We start from the raw sequence: 9,985 nt of genomic DNA on the forward strand, positions 1-9,985 counted from the left end.
CTTCAAAGAACGTGAACAAAATTGTGCTTGAAGCAAAAAAAGACTGAGTAGGCTTCTTTTTCTCTGTGCATATCCCACTCTCACTTACACTCACAACATATAGTGTGTGTTACTCAACCTGGGGGTCAGATCCGTCCTTGAGTGCCCCCCCCGAGAGATTTCTGAGCATCTGACCATAAAAGGCAGAACACATATTTATTCTAAACAGGAAATTATTAACACATTTTTTCAACTTATTGTTGACTTTTTCCCCATTATTCCTGTGAAATTTCTGCCCCAAAGCCACATTATGTTATTTTACATTTGTCATGTTCTGATGCTGTTTGTGTTTACATTAATAACTCAGGTCAATTTGTTTTCATTGTAGCAGTGCAATATAACACATAGGTCTGTTCACTAGTCTTGCTGGTGCACTGTAAAAATAGACAACGTCCCTGACACAAAGGAGTCACACTTTTTGAGACATTCTTACAAACATAAAAACACATGAAGTGTACAGATTAAACACAGGCACTACCAAACCAGAAGAACGTTCTTGGCAAATGTTGGAGTAAGTGAATCATGCAAAACTTACATCCTGTTGTTTTTTTAAAAGGGAAACCAGAAAATCTCTAAAGATTTGTAGTTAAAATCATCAGAAGTTTTAAATATCTCAGGGGCCTAAGTGACTCTAAATTAGAGACTGGCTTCAAAATAATCAGACGACGATTCTTAGTATCTCTTAATGGACCTGCATTAGAAATTCAAAAAAGCCAAAGCAGCAGGGAGATTTACTGACAGCAGACACACTTCACAGAGGTTGTATTTCCCCTTTTGCAGACTCTGTTCCATCTGCCATACCTTGCTAATTGCTGTCACTGAAAAGAAGTTCACATTCACTTCAAGACAATACTGGAAATTATATTTCTCTGTGCTTGAAAATACCCCTCTCTCTTTGTCCATGTACAGCCAAATCAACAAGATCAAACAAGAGACTGTGCAGCCCCGAGCCCACAATGCACAGCCCCACTGTCACAAGCAGAGTCTGATGGTAGCATTAAACTAAACATTGAACCGCAGCGAAGCTGCAGAATTAGAGTTTGGGAAATTAGCATATCTCTGATTAGATAATTCCTGTGGGTCTACTTGTGTGGTAAGTGGTGTGTTGGAAGCCCCCCTGCTCTGCTAACCTAAAGATGCACCCCCCCCCCCCAAAAAAAAGAGGTAAAAAAAAAAAGGACCTGCCTCTTCCCCTGCAGGAGAGGTCTCTTCTTTCACTAAATGTTTCCACGGCTCTCTTTGAGCTCCCTTCAAAAGCAGCAACACCTCAAATCCACTTCACTCTAAATACATTTCAAAACGTCTCTTCCTTTTCACTGCTGCTGAAGGTTCACTTTAAGGCACCTTAAATTTCAGCTTGCATTTTTTTTCCCACTTCATCAAGGTGTAATAAATGTTAGAAATGTCTGTGGGTTTTTTTTTTTTTTTTGGCATCTTGGCACTCATCAGCTCCATCAGCCTCATCATGCTTCATTTCCACTCATTTCACTCTCCGGGGAAACGCAGAAGTTAGTGAAACAATCAGCCACACTGAAGGGCAGAGTTAGTGACTGAGTCTGATGACAAGATAAAGGTCTGAATCCAGAACAGTTCAGCTCCTTTAACATGTTTTTATTTTTATTTTTATCATGTATATTGCTGACCAGTTTTGTCAGCAGAACTCTTCAAATGCATGCGTACTGTATACACACATAGGCTACATCCGTGCCTCCTGTGACACCACAACCCGAGCAAAAACAATTGCACACGATGAAATGAAATAGTTAACTTACAGATAAAGTAGCTCTTTGCTTCACTTTTTCTTTTCTCTGTCAGATGATATCCGTTGGGTTGCTGGCCGTAGTGTCTCTTCCTCTCGACCCAAACAGCGGGATTGCAGCGGTGTAAAGAATATCAAGTCCGGGGTCCTCGCCTCTGCCGCTTTCAGCGTAAACAGTACATCCTCATGTGAAAAAAAATAAAAATAAAACAACAACAATAAACTGATGTTATTTCTTTCCGTGCTCTCCGCCCCTCGAGATCCAAAGCCTGTCTCCCACGTCAGGGAGCTGTGTGTGCCGCCGCTGTGCGTCGTGGTGGACGGAGGTTTGGTCCTCTCTCCGCTGCAGCCGGCTGAGGCTCTCTGCAGCGCAGCATCCAGCTCACTGGAGCTGAGGGAGAAGAAGGTGGCTCTCAGATAGTTACAAGGAGTGGCATCGCGTCAGTTTCTGCCGCTGAGAGGGATGATCCCAGCTGAAATCTGCCCCATTGGTTTTTTTTCTGTCTTTCTGCTAGTTGTTTCCTATTGTAAATGAAAATGCTGTTCAACTAAGGACCAAATATTTGTGCTGTTTGCAGAGATGCATTAATGTGTTTCCCCTATTTCCACTAAGGTGTGGATCTAGACTACTTTTACAACAAACAAACATACAAAAAAAAAAATGTTTTTAAATGTGCAAGTATAAATCATTCATGCATGATGATAAGCTACATAAGCAGTCTTCTGAAGATGTCGTTTTTGATATTAGGCCTATTCATTTAATGAAATTGTTTAGTGATATTTCACATTAGTTAAGTCACATTAGTTGGTAAAAACCTGTGGCCTACATTAGCAAGCACTTAGCCCACCAGTAAAATATTACCTAGCATTAGCCTTCGCCGTAAAACAGAAAGAAATAACAATGTTTGCAAATTCTCTGCTTGGCTATATGTAAGTCGGACAGAACTACAAAATAGATTAGCCCGCTTCATGGAGTCCATAAATCTACATATTATCTACAATAAGTGTTGAGTGATATTGTTAGTGTCCTCCAGTGGTCGCAGGGCTGAACTACACCTGCGATACATTTGTTAAATGTAATAGTAGCCAATAAGATTTTGTGTCTTATTTAACTTGGTCAAGTTCCTTGCTAAGATTCGAGCATTAACTTTGAGTGAAGTTCTATGTGAACAAAACTACAATTCATTTCTGTCTGCTTTGAAAACCAGCGCGGTGCAGTCATACTGTGACCACAAGAGCATAACTAGCATACCCCACAGTGTACAGCAGCTGGTAAGATGCTTTTACGAGCTGCTAATGCTAGCTACGGGGTCTTGTTCATGAGTGAGGGTAGGATGGAGCGTGAGATCGACAAACGGATTGGCGCGGCGTCAGCAGTAATGCAGGCGTTGTGCCGGACCGTTGTGGTGAAGCGGGAGCTGAGCCTGAAGGCAAAGCTCTCGATTTACCGGTCGATCTACGTTCCAACCCTCACCTATGGTCATGAGCTACGGGTAGTGACCGAAAGAATGAGATCGGCCGACAAGCGGCCGAAATGAGCTCCCTCCGGAGCGTGGCTGGGCTCAGCCTTAGAGATTGGGGCGAGGAGCTCGGACATTCGGGGGGGGAGCTCGGAGTACAGCCGCTGCTCCTCCGCATCGAAAGGAGCCAGTTGAGGTGGTTTGGGCATCTGTTAAGGATGCCTCCTGGACGCCTCCCTTTAGAGGTTTTCCTGGCACGACCAACTGGGAGGAGACCCCGGGGCAGACCCAGAGTGCGCTGGAGGGATTATATATCCCGTCTAGCCTGGGAACGCCTCGGAATCCCCCAGGAGGAGCTAGAAAACGTTGCTGGGGAGAGGGAAGTCTGGGTTGACTTACTGCGCCTGCTACCACCACGACCCGACCTCGGATAAGCGGAAGAAAATGGATGGATGGATAATGCTAGCTAGGTTACCATTACATGCTTTTTTATTAACTATGTATGTAGGCTATATTATTAACACTGATTTGTATTTACATTAGCACTATTATTACCTACACAGTAATCAGTATTGAAATCTCCATTAGTCTCAAAGACAAACTTGGGCTACATAAATCTTTCATTTAAACTTGAACTCTTCAAACGAATCCTGCAAGTCTTATGAATTAATAGAATTTCATTCATTAATTGAATAATGAAAACTTGGCTTCATGTCAGATAACCCGGTAGCTACATTAGGACAAAATGCTCATAAGCATGAAACCACTTCCAAGCTAATGGCCTATTAGAGTTTGATGGTGTCATATGATACAATCTTAAAGGGAAGCTCTAAAGCTTTTTTTGTTGTCATCATCACTTTTGCTAAAATTTCAGTTTTTAACACTCTTTGTTTCGCTGTCCAACACGTGCTCTAACCTTGTAGAGGAAGCATTTCGGAGCTTATCTTTATTGGAGATACATTAGCCCAATGAATCAATTAGTGCTGAACTTTGTGTTACAATGTGACACTTTTTCAATCGTCTGTGTTTCTTGTCAAATTTGCCTTTACGATGTATCTGCTCATCAGACACTGACTGTTATTAGTGTGAGCGGGACAAGGAGGGGTTTAGTGCTTGGCCCACAGATTTTTTGACAGGACAAGTGTCTATTGATGATAACAATTGGCCTCCAATCCATACAGGCCTTCCTAATCAATAGAGCACTTTACTACCTCATTGAACTTCAAAGTCAAATTGGGAGGGTTGTTTGATGCAAAGGTCTTTCTTTTGAAGCTCCAGACAATTTGTTCTGGTTTTTGCTTTTGTTTTTCCATGAAGCCTTGGTAATAAACTGTAGTTTAATTTTAAAGGTATATATTTAATGGTATTTGAAACCTATCATCATTTGGAAACTGGAAAAAGAAGAAACGAGTAGAATTAAAGAGATATAAAGATTTTTACAGAGAGTCCAGCCAGTTTAATAGTCATTGTGAACATATTCATAAATACCATGAGTAACTTAAAATTAAATCAGTTTAGTTTTTCTATTTGTCTAGGTGGGATGTTTACTGTGACGTTTATCTATCACCTTGTTAGAGAAGACATTTAGAAATGATATTTATAACCTGTCCCTCCATATTATTGTGTGTTTTTAAGATTTGTTCTTCTACACTCAGAAGAACCAAGAGCAGTGTATGTGTGGCTGCACCCTGCCCTGCTAACCGAGCATTAATGGTACTAGACTGGAGAGTATGGATTAGTTCCTTGTGTTTCACGTATCCGTTGCATAGCTCATATTGCCACCCTCCGCTGTGAGTGTTTGACTGACAATATGGAGCTAACAGCCTATCTCTATCCCCCATCATTAATTAAACAGTGCCCATGACTGAGTGCTCTTCCTATTGCACAATTGATCCAGTCCAATGCTTGTAGCTCTTATCAGCTCCTAGATAGCATCTTTTTAAAAGCAGTATTTTAAGGGGCCGTTTTACAGCTTTGCTGTACGGCATAGATATGGTTTGGTGAGTGTTGCTTATAGAATATACTGTGAAATATATTTCAGCTGGGTGTATTTCTCATGTCTGTTACGTTAAGCTTGGTAGTTTAGGGCTCTGCTTCCCAGTCTTGAGTAATGTTTTAGATTTAAAGGATACAGCGTATTCCATTCGTCTTGCACTTTAAAACCACATGGCTGTAAACTGTGAAGTGTTATTGTTCCAACACAGTGAATATATGCTGTACTATTATCTCTAATGCAGTGGCATTAATTCAGCAGAGACATCTCCTTCTAATACCATCAAAAAGTACAGAAAAAAAAGGTTATGAGACAATAATTACAAGCAATGAAAGTCCAAAGAATCAACCTAAATCATGAACACAGCTTGTTCTGTGTCAAACGTGAACGTTTTTAATCTACAGTAATATTTTGAGGGTGGTATAAGTTAATGTGAGTTTTAACCATGTGTAAAAAACAACAACCTTGCAGTCTTTGTACATCCAAGGAGCAGATTTAGTGGATGAATTTCCTGCAGCTGATTCATTCGTGGTGATTCATCTACCTGTGGTGCAAATAAGATAAGGAACGGTAATTAAACTCGAGATAAACCAGAAACATGCGCCCTATAGCGACATGTTAAAAGCCCCATCAATCACATGACTTTGTTAACGAAGACACAAGAACAGGAGGGCTGACCTGTGCACAAGTCTACTGCAGCATCTGGTTTGATCCTGCTATAAGTTCCAGAGAAACACAACCAAGCTGGTGTTATTTTAGAAGAGACTGACCACAGAGCATCCTATACCAGAAACTTAAGTCATGCAGTTTTTTAAACAATTAATTCTGAATGTTTTTTAGATGTAGATGACCTCACCACCTTAAACCTGTTTGTCTTGATAACAGATACACAAAGGTAGCACAGATTGGAGGGAATGGCACTTTAGCCAGACTCCCAAATAAGCTCTCCTGATGATTTCATACAATAATTATTGCTCATTTATGGATTTTATTTCTTCTTTTCAACATGTGCAGCTCATCCTCATGTCCAAGGGATCAAATACGGATTCTTTGATGCAAAAGGTACCACTCCGTTTCTGCGTTACACACATCGGGCTCTCAAGTATGAGTAATGTAAACCCTTGAAGGGCTATGTATTTGACATTAAACATGTGTTTAAAAGGCAAAACAGATGCGTCTGTATGAGATCAAAAAGAGACGGTGTGCGTCCAAAGGAGGAAATAAAAGGTTATGACAAAGCATCGATATTTGTCAACATGGGATTTTTTGACTCGCTGACATTTCTGTTTGCTTAAACATATAACAGCTACAAACACATGATTTTCAGATGAAGCATAATTACTGATAAGGGTGATGGTGAATTAGAACGTATATAGTTAAGTGCAGGCTACGATTGACTGCACAAACAGTTCTTTAATGTGCATAAAATGCCAGCATGTTATTGGCAGTGAGAACAGAGTAGTCACATATAAAAGGGGTTGGAGGGAGAAGGGGGGAATTAGCGCCTGAGAACAAATGGCAAGTGTTGAAGTGAGTTGTTGTATGACAGGATGCAGTAATTGAGTTGTTGAGCCAAACTTTACCCAGGGCAACAGTGGGGGAAGAGGCCCTTAATGGGCTTGACATAAATATGTAGTTAGATTTTTTTGATTTGTTTCATCAAAAGTCATCACTGTCATAGTTAAGGGAAAACTGTCCAAATGAATGAACATTCATTCTTTAAAAAAAAATGGTAAAACCTCTAAGCCCCTTGAAAAAGTACTGCTTTAAAGTAGTAACAGTACGAGAATTTAAACTCTGATAAGCTACAAGTAAAAACCAAAAAATAGCTGTTATCTGTTTCTATGCCACAGCAACAAAAGTAGAAGTCCTTGGCACCCACATATGATTTATATCTTGTTTTTACTTATCAAAAACTGGAGTCATACCCATGCACAGTCTAAATGGTACAAATATATTGGCAATGTTTCGATACCTTAATAGACATTGTTCTTTTTTATGCTTCGATTATGAAAATAAGAAAACTAAACTGTAATTTACGAGTTAATTTAATTTAATAGTGAAAGCACTTTAATGGGTCATCTGTGTAAGGGAGGTGTGGTTATAGCAGTATTGCAGGGTTGACTTAGGCTGTGATGGAGGGACCAAATGTGATAATGACGCCCCTGATTGGCATGTCAAATCTGCGAGCCACTTGCGAGAGGAAGGAAACAATCCGACCAAATTCCCATGTCACAAAACACAACATTTCAATATTATATGAATGCAAAAGATAAAGAACAAATGTGTGAGTCGGGCTGAGTGATGGCCTGTTTTGTGTATTTATGAGTAGGTGCTGAATAAGGGTTTATATTCTATTCATTTTAATTAAGATGCACTATACATCTAAGCTAACTGCGCTGACAGCCGCCAGTCCCATGAGTTACTGTAGCTGTGGCTGAAGCACCTGTCCAATCAGTCGCATCACCTGGCAGAACCTGTTCTTTACATAATCTTCCTTCACTCAAGTCTGTCTCTCTCTTGTCAGAGCGGGAATGAACACTTTCACACTTCTAGCGACACAAGTTTCTGACATCTGCTCTTTGCAAGGTGCTGTGTGATGTTGCAGCTGACTGAACCCTAATTTCCCAAGAAAAGGCTAAGGAGGCGGCAATCCGCAGCTTTTGGGCCAACACAGCACTATCCACGAAGAAAACGTCTTAATTTATCTTCATTACACACTCAGAGTGCTGTGTTGTGCTACACTGCTTTCAGCCTCACTATACTGCTCAAGCTGCTGCTGCACCAACTTCTGCTGCAAACATGGAGGACAGCTTTTTACTCCTGATGCAATCCAAGGATATTTTTGTTGAATGAATTTGGCAGGGATACTTTAAAGTTTGAACGTAATGCCAGAGTTATGGGGGGCTCATTAATTTCATATGTTTGTACTGTGTTTGTGCCTGTGTTTGCATGTTTGCATATGTGCATGTGTGATTTATTTGCTGAGAGTAAGTCCTGCATCTGTCTGGTTTCACCGTCTCCTGCTATTAAAATGCCACAAAGGAATAAAAGTATACTAGTACAGATGGTGAGTTACATTAACATGCTTAGCAAATTTAAGCAATTTATATTTATTGCTCAGCAGATGCTTACTAGATAGAGGAGGTAAGTTATAATTTGGGTGGTGGACTGACTTTTTTCATTATTTTGTAGCACCAACATCTGCTGTGTGTGAGTGTTTTATGCATGCAATGGCTGCATAGAGTCACACTAAGTGATGAAAGATGTAAAGGCTATTTAATGCATGTAAAAAGAATCCAGGCAGAACAGAAGTCCCAGATCAGTTTGGTTTAATTTGATATATCAAACCTGTCGGGGAGCTGAAGACATATTTACATTACTTTGAACTTAATTCCGTACAACCACTCACAGTACAATCAAAAACAGGTTTTTCTCTAATTCCACAGAAAAGGTGATTTGTTTACCCATGGTCCCCTCATTGGTTTTCATGAGCGTTCAACTAATTCCTAGTCTTTATAAATAAATGCATCTCTTTTACCTGGCTGGGATGTTCAAACCATTCAACACCATGAGATCTGCTGATACACCTGAGAGAAACACTGGAGACGAGTATGACCTCATCGTGACATGACATCAGGGAAATAGCAAGGACCTTTGACAAGACATTGAATGAACACAGGAAATAGACAATATAAGATGTCTGTGAACGCAGACGCAGTCTCTGCACAAATACCGTAGAGGTTTTAAGGTCATTGACCTGGAGTCAGTAAATGACCAGAAGAAGACCAAGGAGGATGTTCACATCTGAGAACAGACAGTCAGGGGGCCTGACCCCCTTGAAGGATATCACTTTGGTCACACGATAAGATCCAACGCCCATTGTTTGAATGTCCAACTTTGATTTAGATTATTTGGTTTCATATTACGGAATAATTATAATGATGTAAGGGTGAAAAGAACTATGTTGATGTCAGGATGAAAAACAGTTTCATTTAAACCGTGGGCTGGATACATGCAGCCTGGATCCCTTTTAATTAGAAGAAACAGCAGGACAGAGACAGTCAGCTTTCTTTAGCAGCTTTATGAGTTCACACTTCATCAGCGACACAATAACAGTCTCTCTTGTGCTTATCTCATGATGATCTCATGTTTAAAGTACAAAAACTAAACATAGACCTGTCAATCAAGTGTCTTCATCTACTCATTCGGTTTATTTAGCTTATTAATTGAGTCGTTTTAATCTTAAAGTATCTGAAATTCAACTTTCAGGTAGATAAGAATATGTTTTTATGAAAAGTATTCTATTTGTAAATCAAATACACCACATCGTACAAATCAACTTGATAGTATTGGGTGGCTTGGGCTTACTTGCAGCATGCCCTATTTCCTATTTATAATAAATATATTTCTCCTACATTCATCAATATTCTCTTTGCTGAATTGTTAGTGTTGAAAACATGCCTACACCCTTTTCATGCTACGTGCCTCTAGTCTCACAGACGTGTTGTCGAAGTCATCCAGCTGCCTCAGCCAGCAGCCGATCCACCTGCAGAGTGTGTGAGATAGTCTGTTGTCTCCCTGCAGAAATACAGAAAGCATTTGTCAGTGCTTGTGCCAGCAGAACGCTTGTATCTCAAATCGCCCCCATCAGAATCATCTAGTGCAGATAGTCACTCCGGTGCTGTCTATGCTGCTGAAATAACACACTCTGACTCCATTCAGCTGTGATTG

General features: G+C 40.3%; 1 protein-coding gene across 2 annotated transcripts in view; it reads right to left on the minus strand.

Moving 5' to 3' along the window:
• The window catches only part of cntn5 (contactin 5), a 110,616-nt gene extending 108,435 nt beyond the window's left edge, over window positions 1-2,181 (minus strand). For both annotated transcript variants that reach the window (XM_020634915.2, XM_020634916.2), the window contains exon 1: window positions 1,812-2,181. The gene's annotated coding sequence lies outside the window, so the exon portion shown is untranslated. The remainder of the gene's footprint in view (window positions 1-1,811) is intronic.
• Between the last annotated feature and the right edge of the window lie 7,804 nt (window positions 2,182-9,985).

The sequence above is a fragment of the Labrus bergylta genome, chromosome 11 (genome assembly GCF_963930695.1).
Source record: "Labrus bergylta chromosome 11, fLabBer1.1, whole genome shotgun sequence".
In the NCBI taxonomy this organism is placed as follows: Eukaryota; Metazoa; Chordata; class Actinopteri; order Labriformes; family Labridae; genus Labrus; species Labrus bergylta.